This window comes from Mus musculus, chromosome 1 (genome assembly GCF_000001635.26).
Source record: "Mus musculus strain C57BL/6J chromosome 1, GRCm38.p6 C57BL/6J".
In the NCBI taxonomy this organism is placed as follows: domain Eukaryota; kingdom Metazoa; phylum Chordata; class Mammalia; order Rodentia; family Muridae; genus Mus; species Mus musculus.
This window is the reverse complement of record NC_000067.6, coordinates 26,666,296-26,681,565: the sequence shown is the minus strand read 5'-3', so window position 1 is coordinate 26,681,565 and position 15,270 is coordinate 26,666,296. Positions and strand designations below refer to the sequence as shown.

General features: G+C 36.2%; 1 long non-coding RNA gene across 6 annotated transcripts in view; it reads right to left on the bottom strand.

The window, feature by feature from the left end:
* Positions 1-15,270, bottom strand: part of Gm31136 — a 155,363-nt gene that overhangs the window by 93,455 nt on the left and 46,638 nt on the right. For 4 of the 6 annotated variants that reach the window (XR_001778844.1, XR_001778842.1, XR_001778843.1 and 1 more), the window contains exons 3-4: positions 10,185-10,297; positions 4,389-4,445 (exon numbers count right to left, since the gene is read on the bottom strand). This is a non-coding gene — a long non-coding RNA (predicted gene, 31136). Of the gene's footprint in view, positions 1-2,984; positions 3,161-4,388; positions 4,446-10,184; positions 10,298-15,270 lie in introns of those variants that run through there. The other 2 variants (XR_001778848.1, XR_001778846.1) reach the window with 2 other exon arrangements.

Here is a 15,270-nt window from a genome sequence, read left to right as displayed (position 1 = left end):
GAAGAGATAACAAGAATGGATATATATGGCATATATAACATTTTGTTTCATATATATTAGGTTAAGAGAAATAAGCTAGACTCAGACAAGTTTCATATTTGTCTACATATTTGAAATCTATATTATATGTTATATAATATATCATATATAACATAGAACATAAAAGCAAAAAAGAAGATTATACAGGGTAGAATGGAAAGAATGGAATGGAAAAGAATGTAAAGGAAAAAGACAAGAGAGGTGAATGGGGAAGGTAAAGGGGGTGGAAAGAACATAAAATGAATGATATAGGTATAACACTGCCATAATGAAGCCAATTTCTTTGTATGTTGCAGATGATTAACTAAACATGAATGTACTTTGGCCAACAATACTTTTCTAGTATGTTATTGTACTTGACTAGGTCCTATCTACATATACTCAGGAATTCAGATTATAAAACATTCCAAGAAGAATTTATTATGGTTGTGGTTTTGGTTATGGACAAATGATTTTATAAAAAAGTACTATTCAGCTATTAAAAAGAATGAATTTATGAAATTCCTAGGCAAATGGATGGACTTGGAGGGCATCATCCTGAGTGAGGTAACCCAATCACAAAGGAACTCTCACAATATGTACTCACTGATAAGTGGATATTAGCCCAGAAACTTAGGATACCCAAGATATAAGATATAATTTGCTAAACACATTAAACCCAAGAGAACGAAGACCAAAGTGTGGACACTTGGCCCCTTCTTAGAATAGGAAACAAAACACCCATGGAAGGAGTTACAGAGACAAAATTTGGATGGACCATCTAGTGATTGCCATATCCAGAGATCCATCCGATGATCAGCTTCCAAACACTGACACCATTGCACACACTAGCAAGATTTTGCTGATAGGACCCAGATATAGCTGTCTCTTGTGAGACTATGCCAGGGCCTAGCAAACACAGAAGTGGATGCTCACAGTCAGCTATTGAATGGACCACAGGGCCCCAATGGAGGAACTAGAGAGAGCACCCAAGGAACTAAAGGGAACTGCAACCCTATAGGTGGAACAACAATATGAACTAAGCAGTACCCCGGAGCTCTTGTCTCTAGCTGCATATGTATCAAAAGATGGCCTAGTCGGCCATCACTGCAAAGAGAGGCCCATTGGACTTGCAAACTTTATATGCCTCAGTACAGGGAAACTCCAGGGCCAAAAAGGGGGAGTGGGTGGGTAGGGAGTGGGGGGGGGTGGGTATGGGGGACTTTTGGTTTAGCATTGGAAATGTAAATGAGCTAAATACCTAATAAAAATGGAAAAATTAAAAAAGTATAACAAGCAAAGGTGAAATTACCATTAACTAGTACTAGATAGATGTTTCAGATAAAATATACACAGTACAGTGGGTACCCACAGCATCTGTCAGAGAAGATCAAAGTAGCTCAAATGAGAGAGTAAATGAAGGTAATATCAACAAAGCAGGGGTCTACCAACATCCAATATAAATTAGCTGATAGGGTGAGACCATAAGTTGGAGTTACTACCAATTACACATTCTCTCTGTGGATAATCTCCCCATGACTGAACTTTGTGCTTCTTGTATCCAATACCATGTTTGTTTCTTTGTCTGTTGTTTGTTTAGATCATAGTATCAACGTCTGAAGGGCAGTAGTTTACCTTCATGTTGTTATCAAGGACACAATATTTGTATTGTTGGGCTTGTTTTACTGATCTCCCTTTCCCTGTCACAAGCCTAGGGGTTCTATTACATCCTGAGGCAAGGGGTTTTGGAGAACACTTTGAAATAAATAAGTTAGAGTTCCAAGACAGATGCCCAGTGAGCACAAATATAACATAATGATTTACTTATTTAATGTATGCTACAATTGACCTAATATTCTATTTGATTTTATTACAATTTGGTTGGAGATATTATCGGTTTTAGTTTATTTTAATGTCATATATTTACATGCTAATAGTTTTTGAGTCCATATTTACTGATATTAAAAGTACACTAACAAAATATGCAAAATACCTCAAAGGTCAAAGACTCAAATATGGTTAAAGGAGCAACATGGCATATGTAACTCTAACAAAGAGACTGCTACTTTTTGTAGATAACACAAAATGTGAAGGAAGCTTGATAATTGAAGTAATCCCAAATATTTCAAATAGGAATCTCTTCTGATAGGTTTATTTTGCCATATCAAAGAAGTAGGCAGTTTGGTTTCCATGGGGAAAGTCCGCTAAATGCAGTCTTTTCACATGGAGAAGAAATATTATAAAGTATTTTACAACACTAACTTTAGTGACACTCAATTACATCATATAAACTTGACAAGAGACAAGAAATTGTTGAATGACCAAACATGGGTAACTAATAGGCAACTATGTAGAAGGAGAATCAGGGGAGATACAGCTGTGTGGAACAGGGAATGAGAACCACCCATTCATCTGATCACACAAACTCTGCAGATGTGCTGAGGCTGAGCAATTCCTCAGAGCAATCTAATGGTAGACATAAGAATGAAAAGTTGTCCATTCTCATATTTAGAAGGTTATTCTGCTGTTAGTGAAAGATAAGTGTTGCGATCACTCTATAGTTTACCTTTTCTCAGTCATGAAGAAGAGGAACTTATTCTATAGAAACTCCTCCTGAGTCGTCCCTCTTCCTACTACACAACTTTTCTGTTTGTGATCAACTTATTGTCCTGACATCCTCCTTGAGGATTCAAGTGTTATTTTGAGAGTAAAAGAGATGAAACTGATGAATAAGACAAGGGAAATAACCAACTGCAAGCTAGAATAAGATCTCTTCCAAAAGTTTTCTCAGAAATATTTAGAATGAATTTGATTTGTATCTCATTCTCTTATGGTTACAAGAAAAATTCCAAAATATATGTGTGCTTTGTTCTTATTTTTAATCTGACACATTGCTTTCTTCCATCAGGACGCTGATACTCTGTAATGGGAATAAAATGGAATAGTATCAGCAGCCATTCTTTCTGTCAGCAACGTAGACTTTATTGACCATCAGTCTTGTGTCTGTTTTGGTTAAGAACCACTTGATATACTTCTTGTTGTTGTCGTCATTGTTGTGTTGTTACCAATGGGAATAGAACACAGGGTCTCTTGTATATTAGGCTTGCTCTCTACCAAATTTGCCACAGATCCAGCATCTCAGCTGAAATAATGTAAGGTTAAATTTCAAGATATCATTATAATAGTATTGATTGTATTTTCACGTATCTTTGTGACTCATTACTGAACTGTTTTTTAAAAAAATAGATAGCAAGAATAAACAAAGTATTTATTCTGTGAATTATAGGCATGTCTAGCTACACGTAAATATATGCTACTCAATCTCTATTCAAGCAGAAATTCTTAGATTTCGACATTTATTTTTTAATATTCTTGGATTTTGTTTCGTTTTGGAAATCAGCTTAGCAACCATGTAGAGCTTAGCATGGTGAAGAACAAGATGAATGTAGAGCACTGTTTGCTCTATGAGAAGAAGTTATATTGCCAGGAAGAAATGATGTGTGTTTCCACAGCATCTTGTAACCACACTCTATTAGAAAAGAAGACATCTACAGTGCTGCATGATCAGAGCAGCCTCACATTCTGTTAAGTCACAGGAGCAAGAAACGGGTCAGATGCCAGGATAATATAACTAACCCTGCTTCTTTGCCTGACACCTGTAACTGTCACCATGATGGTCAGGACAATTCTAACACTAGTGACTTGATACTGCATTGAGCTAAAAATTACAACTGCCTGTTAGTGCTATTACATGAAAAGTTGAGTCTCATCAGAATTCAAAAGAATTGTGAGGATACTAGACTACTGTCACAGAATATCAATCTTGCAATATCATTTGCTTCTTCTCTGGGAGCAATCAAATGGTCTTCTGAATAGCACTTAAATTTTATTTGAGATCAGAGGATAAAGTGATACAAGGTGATTTTCAAAATCGGTAAACATCTGAACTGTACAAAACAATATTTAGTAAAACACATATTAGTTTGAAATTATTCACCACTGATAGCTACTTCCTTCTCATTCTGTGTGCAGCTAATGATTAGCACACACTTGAATACATTTCTCTTCATGAAGTAGCTATTAAATAAATATGTACTTCTTACATCTAGTCTAGAAGGATAACAAACCATTTATTCACTTAAGATTCGTGTTCTTCACCAGTAAACCCAGCCTTGGATCTCAATACGAAGTGTTCTTCTGAAAAGTTTATTCATTTAGTGAACCCTAGCACATCTTCCCTTCTCAATTTCAAGCAATGTTTGCAAGGAGTGGTGCTTAGATTATATTGGAAGTTTATTCTGTGGTTAATAGTATATTTTGCACATGCACAAGATTTGCATTTCTCCGTATTAATGTTGGCTAGTTCTCACCTGCTTGAGACTCCAGTTCCAAGGTTTCTGTTGTCTTCTAGTGGCTTCTTTGAGAACCTGTAGTCACAGACATATTATTCTTTTTAGATACCTATGTACAAATAACTAAACAACAAAAAAGTCCTTGCAAATAAGGAGGACTTTGATGAAGTGACTAAACAATAGGGTCCTGGATATTACAACTCTAATAAATTTTCTTACAAAATCTAGAGATAACTGAATTAAATAATCAGTGTATATTTTTAAGGAAGTAGTATAAAATATTAAAATAGAACTTTCTTACTATTATTGTTTTGGTTCATTTCCTCTGCTTGCTTTTTTTGTAAGACCTTCACTTCCAAAACCTACTCAGGTTATACAATATAGAGATATTTTATTTAGCTATTCATTAAAAATTTAAAACAATTTCTAAGCTCAGCAATATTCTTGACATAATCAGAATTCTTGAATTTATGTACAAATTGTACATGGGTTAATTATACTAAAGAACTATTTATGAACTCTGGTTAGGGTAGAAAAACTAAATTCACTGTCATGTAAATTAGATAAAGCAGCAGTGTGATAGTGTGTAGCTTATGTTCACAGTGCTCTGATGTAGAATACTAATGAAGTCTCTCTTTTCATCAATTAATAGAAAAGTAAGATAAGGTAAAAAATAAAGAAGCCCGCCAATTAATTATCTAATGCCAGGTACCCAGCATGAAATTATATCATACCAGTAGCTTTATATGTACTGAGCAGATTGTATTTGTGTAGTAGGAACACATACACACTACCAACACCAATAACACCAAAAATTAATTAAAAAGAGACAAAAAGCAATGGATTTGGGATAAAGAAAGGACTTGGAGAATGTGGAATGGATTGTAAGGAGGAAATTGCAAAGAGAAAGTATATAAACATATTTTAATTTCAAAAATAATATAAATAAAAGATTGTGCATTTCAAGAGTTATTGTAATTACAATGATACAGAGGCAAAGTGTGAGAAGTAGCTAGGTAAGTCTACAAAGACATTTTCACAGAGACAGAAAGAAGTTAGAGAGTTCATATGCATGCTTTAGAATGGAGGAGCTAGAGAACATATCCAAGGAGCTAAAGGTAACTGCAACCCTATAGGTGGAACAACAATATGAACTAACCAGTACCCCGGAGCTCTTGACTCTAGCTGCATATGTACCAAAGATGGCCTATTCGGCCATCAGTGGAAAGAGAGGCCCATTGGACATGCAAACTTTATATGCCCTAGTACAGGGGAACGCCAGGGCCAAAAAGTGGGAGTGGGGGGGAGCGTATGGGGGACTTTTGGGATAGCATTGGAAATGTAATTGAGGAAAATAACTAATAAAATATTTTTTAAATGGAAGAATGAACACTGGGTATAGGGAGCACCAAGAAGCAAATGAATTTGGTATTTGGCTACTCAGGGAGATAAGCAAAATGGAAATGAAGCCTTGAAGGCTATCAGATCATCTGGGGTCAAGGGCTATAGGTAATGCTTTGAATTTTAGATTTTTATATTTAAGAGCAACTTCTATCTTACAGCTTGTCTTAGTTTGGGACGCTAGTGGCAATGTCAGTACTGGATGATTTATGCTACACATAGAGATTTTGCATGCTACTAACTGTTTGACTTAGACCATTCTGACAGTATGGTTAGGCCTTTGGCAAGGACTCATTTTTTGGTTACTAGACTGGTGCCTTCTCATTGTGAAATTCAAGCATCCTCACTTAGGCCTTCTTTCTTGTTTAACCTCTTTGGGTCTGTAGTGTGCAGCATGGGTATCCTGTACACTAATGGTTAACATCCACTTACAAGCGAATACATAGCATGGAAGTCCTTTTGGGTCTGGGTTATCTCCCTCAGGATGGTAGTCTCAAGTTTCACCCATTTTTCTGCAAAATTCATGATGTCTTTGTTTTTAATAGTAGATGTACAACATTTTCTTAATCCATTCTTCACTTGTGGAACATGTAGGTTGTTTCCAGTTTCTGGTTGTTACATAAAGCTGCTAAGAACATAAATCAACTAGTGCCCTTGTGGTACGGTAAAGCTCAGGGAGTCTTGTGGAAGAATCAAGGCAAGGATTAGGGGAGCTGGAGGATCTTAATACATACACTCCCAACTATCATGGACCCATGGGAACTCACAGAGGCTGAACCACTATCCAAAGAGCAGGCATAGTTGGACCTTGGTACCCTTCATATATGTAGCAGAATTACAGCTTGATTTTCATGTTGGTTTCTAACAACTGGAGGGGGGTGGTCTCTGAGTCAGACTCTGTTTTCTGCCTTTTCATCTCTTTCCCATAATTGGTCTGCCTTCTCTGATTTCAGTGGGAGAGGAAACGTTTAATCCTGATGACACTTGATGTTCCAGGGTAGGTGGGTACACAATGGTCAGGGTTAGAGAAGGGAAGAGGAAAATGGGAGAAGGGAGATAGGAGGATAAGACTAGAGGAGAGGAAGGGTGTGTGGGGAATAAAAATATAAAGTGAATGACTGACTGACTGACTGAATGAATGAATGAATGAATAAATAAATAGATGTTTTTGCTGCTATTCTGACTGATCTGTAACTTAGCTAAGAATATCTGGAACCAGCATTATGAGATGCAAAACATCTTTAAAGGTAGGATTTTTCTCTTTAAGCAGGTCTATATCTAAAGTTTCCATGAATACATATATAAATAAATACTTAAGCAAACAAGCAAATGCAGCTTACTGAAAGAAAACTTGGAAAATAATTAACACTTAAGGGTAATATTTTTACCTTTTTATTGAAATGTATTTATGGGATTTTTCTTATTTTTGTGCATAATTTCAAAATGGAGTAGCTGTCATTACTTCCAATTCATCCCAGTTTTCTACTGTTTCATATAATAAGCATTTCTGAAGGTTTGTTTTTATATCCTTGTTAAAATGTTTAAATCTCCCACCACCTTTTCCCAGCATCCCCCCTCAAACCCCTTCTAATACCCTCTGCAAGTTGATTCTTTTTCTTAGATTATTTTTGTAACATACATTCATATGTATGTATATATGTATGATTGCATGTATATATATATGTATATGCATATATATACATATATATACATATATATATATATATATGCATACACAAAGTTTACACACATAAACACACACACACACATACACACACACTAAATACAACGGATGGAGTCTGCCCTGCATCCAATGCCCAGGGAACATTGTGAAAGGTTGGGTGGAAAGTTTGTAAGGACCACAATAGCAGGACCTAGGCTGTAAAGCAGTTTTCCTAGAAATAACTACATAAACAAGACTGCAACATTGAAAATATCATTGGACATTGTTAATGCGGAAGGGGACATTTTATAGGGATTCCATACCTAGACTTAGAATTGCAAGAAACTCACAATTTCTGGGAGAAGAATTAGGTTTTCATAGGGATGAGTGCCTCATTATTTATTTGTCTAACACTAAGAGGTTAACTGTGAAAATACTATAAATTCAAAAAATTTTGAAAAGAATGATAAAATATTTGATTCTAAGCTGAAAATTTTTATAGATTTAAAGCTACAGTTTAATCTTTAAAATGGTTAATATTATAAAAATATGGTAATTACTTTTTCTATAAAATATCATCTCACAATTATACTTAAATGTAACAAGGATGCTACAATAAATTATAATGAAAGCCATATTCATACCTGCATTCTGCAAAAATATTAAAAGCATATCTGTGAGAAATAAATACTCAATTCCCAAATTTCCATAAATTTAACATAGAATGATTCTTTGGGGCTATATTTTTAACCACATTTGATATACTAGTTTATTATGTATGATTATTTTCAAAACTTTATATTGAATATTAACCTTAACATTAATTAAATCAATGGTGAAAATGCTATAGTTTGCTCACCCTTATTGCACTATTCCTCTTCTTTGAGATAGTTAAAAAGAGAGAGAGAGAGAGAGAGAGAAGCAAAAGTACACCATGAAAAGAGACGAACAAGAAATGGTGACTGGCTGGAGGAGCAGGCCTCTATTTGTAAGATACAACATTCAATCTCCTAGATGTATTCTGTATTTCAGAATCAGTATTAAAAACCAGAGTCAGTATGAAGTCTACTACACACATTTTCAAATTCTTCAGCTGCAGTGAGATGATGTCAGTCTGGCTGCTCCCCTGTTGGAGCTTTTTCCCCTGACCTATTCTGGCTTGATCTTGTCATTCCCAGAATTACTCACAGTGAGGCATGTGACAGGTACCTAGAGATACTTACGCTTCTTTTCCCCATGAGATACTTTATAAGCCAGATGTTGTGGCCTCCAGCTAGTCAATCACTATAGTATCTCTTCAAATACCTTTTTTATAAGTATGTGACCCAAACTTCTTTGATAGCAATAGTGACAATGCAGTATAGACACCCTTTATACAGAAACTGCTTTCACCTAGCAGTAGGAAGCGAGCTGAGAATCTCAACCCACTATTCCTATTGCCCTTTTCTCTGATAAGGCTGATGAAGAAATATTGTCAGCATAAATTTGCATATGAAAATAATGGCATTTCAATACACCAGGAAATGTACCATATGGAAGAATTTTTTAATAATTTTTAATCAAAATCAAATTATAGAGGTAAAGAATGATTCAAAACAAAAGTAAAGCAAAGAACAGAAGGCAGACCTAGTTTCTTATGCGTGCTCTCTCTCTTGTTCTCTCTCTTTTATCTCTCCTGTCTGTCTGTCTCTCTTGTGTGTATATGTGTGTGTGTGTGTGTGTGTGTGTGTGTGTGTGTGTGTGTGTGTGTGTGTGTATGGTTTATGGTTGTGTGTGGATACATATACACATGTGTACACATACATGTAAGAATAGAAGCTATTATTGTTTTATTACTAAAATAATGCTCAATTAAATTGGTATTTGTCTTTTTTTAAACTCAAAAGAGAATTGACTTATCTAATCGCATTATTATATACCAATTAGTAAAATCTATTTCCAGTCTACTTCCATAAAATAGAAGGCTCAATGGTTTTTTTTGCAAAATGATTAAATGATCATAAAAACCACCAAAAGAGTTCTATCAATGAGAATTAGGTTTGAGAACCAAGGGTGTAGTTTAAAAGTTAAATACATGACATGCCTAGCATGTTTTAAAATTCACGCTCAGCAACTTTCCCCTTCCACCTGCCAGATATACCTAGATTTTAAGTCTGGGTCTCTAAAAGATTAATTCATGTCAAACAATCCAATCATAGATACCATAAGTTCTGGTTCATGTTAAAGAACTTTAATTTATTGTGTTTTAATGTTAATCTTCAACAATTTTGTTCCTTTTCCTTCATTTAAATATTAATATTATGCTTGTCCATTTATGCAGCCTTTATAAAATATCTGATAGTAAGAAAGAGGCTTACTTCAGTAGCAAATGCAGATACCCACAGAAAGACATGACAAGAGGGTCTAATTTGGTGGATTACATTGGGCCCCTCCCCTCAGAGCTGGAGGTATCCCTTAGAAAAGAGTAAGAAAAGATTGTAGGAATTAGAAAAAATGGAGGACCCCTGGAGAATATGAACCACTGAATCAACTAAGCCAGGCACAAAAAGGCACAAAGCAACTGAAGTAGCAAGCTTGGAGCCTTCCTGTGTCTATTCCAGGTCCACTATGTATGTGTTATGGCTGTTATCTTTGTGTCTGTGGGATGATTAACATTGAAAGCAGATGGCTCTCTGACTCTTTTACTTGCTCCTGGGACTCTTTTCCTCCTCTTGGGTTTCTGTGTCCCAGTTTAATGTGAGGGCTCTTACCTTGTCTTCTTGTAATTTGTGTTGTTGTATTGAGTACTTGTCTCTTGGAGACTTGTTCTTTTCTTAAGGGAGAAAGAAGGGGAGTTGATATGGGGGAAAAGAGATGGTAAGGCCTGGAAGGAATCAAATGAGAGAAAAATGTAGTTAGGGTGCATTGTAAGAAGAAAGACTCTATTTGAGAGAGATAGAAAGAGAATGAGAGAGAGAGAGAGAGAGAGAGAGAGAGAGAGAGAGAGAGAGAGAGAGAGAGAGAGAGGGAGAGGGAGGGAGAGGGAAAGAATTTAACCAAAGAAGAAGGAAGATATTTTTCTATATTTTTACTCTGGAAAATGGGATCAATAGTGTTACAAAATAAAAATAGAGATTATGTAAACGTATTGTCATGTACTATAAAAAATAAAAGGCACAAAAATAAGAAAACAAAAGAAAGATATTAGGATAAAAAGTTGATTGTACTGAATAACATTGTGTTTGAGAAGCGGAACTGAAATTAGTAGAAACCAAAGACCTAACTCTGTGCTGAAATATTTTATGTAATATGGGTGCACATATTCTTTTCTTTACCTTGATGTCTATATGAATCTACTTTCTCTGTCATCCCTCTTGTCACTGGCACCTTTGTACACTCTTTTATATTTACTAATGACACTTCAGTGGGTAAAGTTTTATGTAAAATGGTTATTCTTCAGAAGAATAGGTAACCGTTAGGGATTTTTGAGCAGTAAAGTGAGAGCATTTTTATGAATAAACTTTAAGACAGCGTTAAGTTTCTACTGTGAAGTAGGTAAGTGTTAACTGAGAATGAGCAAATCCACATATTAACCATAAACAACTATTTAATATTCACTAAATGAATTCAGTAACTCACAACAAAGAAACTAATTTTAAATTAATCTACCTTGTCTTTAACATTAGCAAATATATCACCTCTTCTGTGATTAGAATTTTCTCTATTGATAATTATTATACTTAACTTTTCCTGAGTTTTTCCCCTAAGTTGTATATATACTTGATTAGCAAAGCTTTCCTTTGTTAGCCTAAAAATTACAATAATATTGTGTGGGAGGTCTAGAGCAGATGGCTCAGCAATAAAGCATACATGCTCTGCATGACAGGTCACAAATTTGGTCCCATCATCCCTGTCAGACAGCTCACAAGTGCCTATAACATTGTATCGAGGTATCTAGTCTTCTGTTTGTTCCCAGCTGCCCTAATACATGCAAATAAAAACTCACACTTGGACATATACATATTTTTAAAAGAAAATTGAAATATCATTGTCATATGTATATAAATAAATAAATAAAACCTTTTGAAGCTTTGTCCATTTACATTAAATAGTCAGCATGTACTCCATCGTGAAAATGTACCACAATTTTTGTATCCATTCCTCTGTTGAGGGGCATCTGGGTTCTTTCCAGCTTCTGGCTATTATAAATAAGGCTGCTATGAACATAGTGGAGCATGTGTCCTTACTACAAGTTGGAACTTCTTCTAGGTATATGCCCAGGAGAGGTATTGCGGGTTCTTCCGGTAGTACTATGTACAATTTTCTGAGAAACCGCCAGACTGATTTCCAGAGTGGTTGTACAAGCTTGCAATCCTACCAACAATGGAGGAGTGTTCCTCTTTATCCACATCCTCCCCAGCATCTGCTGTCAACTGAATTTTTGATCTTAGCCATTCTGACTGGTGTGGAGCTCTTGACTCTAGCTACTTATGTATCAAAAGATGGCCTAGTTGGCCATCACTGGAAAGAGAGGCCCATTGGTCATGCAAACTTTATATGTCCCAGTACAAGGGATGCCAGGGACAAAAAGTGGGAGTAGGTGGATAGGGAAGTGGGGTGCGGGGAGGGTATGGGGGACTTTTTGGGATAGCATTAGAAATGTAAATGAGGAAAATACCTAATAAAAATATAAAAAAAAATTAATCAGCATGACACAGAGCCTAGCCTAGTGATATAACCTAATCCTTGGAAGACTAAGGTAGGAAGATTATGACTTCAAGGTCAACCTTGTCTATGTAGTCAATTCCAGGCTAGTCAATGCTAGATAGTGAGACCTTGACTTAAAACCTATTTTATTGTCATTTTCCTTATCCTGTTCCACTTATATTCAAATGTAAATATTTATATTATTACATTTTGGGGAATGTTGTTAAGGTATATTTTAAGATTTTACTCCTAGAAAACACCAAAGATTTGTACTTACTGATGCACATTTCTATATCTAGTTTCTTAAGGCTAAAAATGGAGAGTCTGATGTTTCTCTGGGACTATGTAATAAACTAGTTGAGTTAACTACTTCCTCATCTGTAGGCATATTAGCAAATAAAACAAACAATTCTACGTATAAGCCTATTGATATGTAGCTTTAAGTAGGATTTCGAAATTAATTGGTGATTTTCATCCATTTTACTCTAAAAACACTACGATACAAGTTAATGTAATAACTATAATTTATAATTAATTTCTGTGGGAGTCTATTCTGTATAGAAGAACTTATTGGACTCAGAAATAGCAAACTGTTACTTTTTAGTCCATTTTATTATCACTTAAAAAGTTGTAAGTATTTTTTCCAAGAACTTAAATAACATGGTCTGCTGCGTTTTATCCTAGGCACTGGAGATACAAAGAAAAGATCCTGATCCTTTAATCCTATGCCCAGTTTGCTTTCATTTGTTGAGACTCATTCCATGAGCAAGGCAACTTGGGGAGAAAGTAGTTTAGTTCAGCTCATACTTCCAGGTAACTTGCTTTTGTTTGTTTGTTTGTTTGTTTGCTTCCCGATCCAGTTTCAGTCTGTCCTATTTCTTTTTTTTTTTTTTTTTGCATTTTTTATTACGTATTTTCCACAATTACATTTCCAATGCTATTCCAAAAGTCTCCCACACACACCCCCACTCCCCTACCCACCCATTCTCATTTTTTGGATTTTTTGGCCCTGGCATTCCCCTGTACTGGGGCATATAAAGTTTGCCTGTCCAGTGGGCCTCTCTTTTCAGTGATGGCCGACTAGGCCATCTTTTGATACATATGCAGCTAGAGTCAAGAGCTCCAGGGTACTGGTTAGTTCATAATGGTGTTCCACCTATAGGGATGCAGATCTCTTTAGCTCCTTGGTTACTTTCTCTAGCTCCTCCATTGGGGGCCCTGTGATCCATCCAATAGTTGACTGTGAGCATCCACTTCTGTGTTTGCTAGGCCCCGGCCTAGTCTCGCAAGAGACAGCTATAGCAGGGTCCTTTCAGCCAACGCTTGCTAGTGTATGCAATGGTGTCATCCTTTGGAGGCTAATTATGGGATGGATCCCTGGATATGGCAGTCTCTAGATGGTCCATCCTTTTGTCTCAGCTCTAAACTTTGTCTCTGTAACTCCTTCCATGGGTGATTATTTCCAATTCTAAGAAGGGGCAAAGTTTCCACACTTTGGTCTTCGTTCTTCTTCAGTTTCACGTGTTTTGCAAATTGTACCTTATATCTCACTATACTAAGTTTCTGGGCTAATATCCACTTATCAGTGAGTACTTATTATTTGAGTTCCTTTGTGATTGGGTTACCTCACTAAGGAAAGATGCCCTCCAGGTCCAACCATTTGCCTAGGAATTTCATAAATTCATTCTTTTTAATAGATGAGTAGTACTCCATTGTGTAAATGTACCACATTTTTTGTATCCATTCCTCTGTTGAGGGGCATCTGGGTTCTTTCCAGCTTCTTGCTATTAAATAAGGCTGCTATGAACATAGTGGAGCATGTGTCCTTCTTACCGGTTGGGACATCTTCTGGATATATGCCCAACAGAGGTATTGCGGGATCCTCCAGTAGTACTATGTCCAATTTTCTGAGGAACCACCAGACTGATTTCCAGAATGGTTGTACAAGCTTGCAATACCACCAACAGTGGAGGAGTGTTCCTCTTGCTCCACATCCTCGCCAGCATCTGCTGTCACCTGAATTTTTGATCTTAGCCATTCTGACTGGTGTGAGGTGGAATCTCAGGGTTGTTTTGATTTGCATTTCTCTGATGATTAAGGATGTTGAACATTTTTTCAGGTGCTTCTCAGCCATTCGGTATTCCATGGGTGAGAATTCTTTGTTTAGCTCTGAGCCCCATCTTTTAAGGGGGCTGTTTGATTTTTCTGGAGTCCATCCTCTTGAGTTCTTTATATATATTGGATATTAGTCCCCTATCTGATTTAAGATAGGTAAAGATCCTTTCCCAATCTGTTGGTGGCCTTTTTGTCTTATTGACGGTGTCTTTTGCCTTCCAGAAGCTTTGCAATTTTATGAGGTCCCATTTGTCAATCCTCGATTTTACAGCACAAGCCATTGCTGTTCTATTCAGGAATTTTTCCCCTGTGCCCATATCTTCGAGGCTTTTCCCCACTTTCTCCTCTATAAGTTTCAGTGTCTCTGGTTTTATGTGAAGTTCCTTGATCCACTTCAAGACTTGACCTTAGTACAAGGAGATAGGAATGGATCGATTCACATTCTTCTATATGATAACAACCAGTTGTGCCAGCACCATTTGTTGAAAATGCTGTCTTTCTTCCACTGGATGGTTTTAGCTCCCTTGTCGAAGATCAAGTGACCATAGGTGTGTAGGTTCATTTCTGGGTCTTCAATTCTATTCCATTGGTCTACTTGTCTGTCTCTATACCAGTACCATGCAGTTTTTATCACAATTGCTCTGTAATAAAGCTTTAGGTCAGGCATGGTGATTCCACCAGAGGTTCTTTTATCCTTGAGAAGAGTTTTTGCTATCCTAGGTTTTTTGTTATTCTAGATAAATTTGCAGATTGCTCTTTCTAATTTGTTGAAGAATTGATTTGGAATTTTGATGGGGATTGCATTGAATCTGTAGATTGCTTTTGGCAAGATAGCCATTTTTACAATGTATATCCTACCAATCCATGAGCATGGGAGATCTTTCCATCTACTGAGATCTTCTTTAATTTCTTTCTTCAGAGACTTGAAGTTTTTGTCATACAGATCTTTGACTTCCTTAGTTAGAGTCACGCCAAGATATTTTATATTATTTGTGACTATTGAGAAGGGTGTTGTTTCCCTAATTTCTTTCTTAG